A 229-nucleotide genomic window follows, 5' to 3' on the forward strand; every position below is an offset into this window, starting at 1 on the left:
ACTGACAGTATATGCTACCTTCCAGAAAACATTTTCTGCAAAGGAAATACCCAAGATGTATAATGCACTACAAGAAGCTGAAAGTCACTTTTCCCATGCAACTAATCTGTGGACCAGCAATGGAGAACCCTGTATGCGCCTGACAGTTCATTACATAACAAAATAGAAATTACAAACACCGTCTGGAAACAATTTGCATCCCCCAGGCCCACACTGCTGACACTATTCA

The sequence above is a fragment of the Polyodon spathula genome, chromosome 4 (genome assembly GCF_017654505.1).
Source record: "Polyodon spathula isolate WHYD16114869_AA chromosome 4, ASM1765450v1, whole genome shotgun sequence".
Lineage (NCBI taxonomy): Eukaryota > Metazoa > Chordata > Actinopteri > Acipenseriformes > Polyodontidae > Polyodon > Polyodon spathula.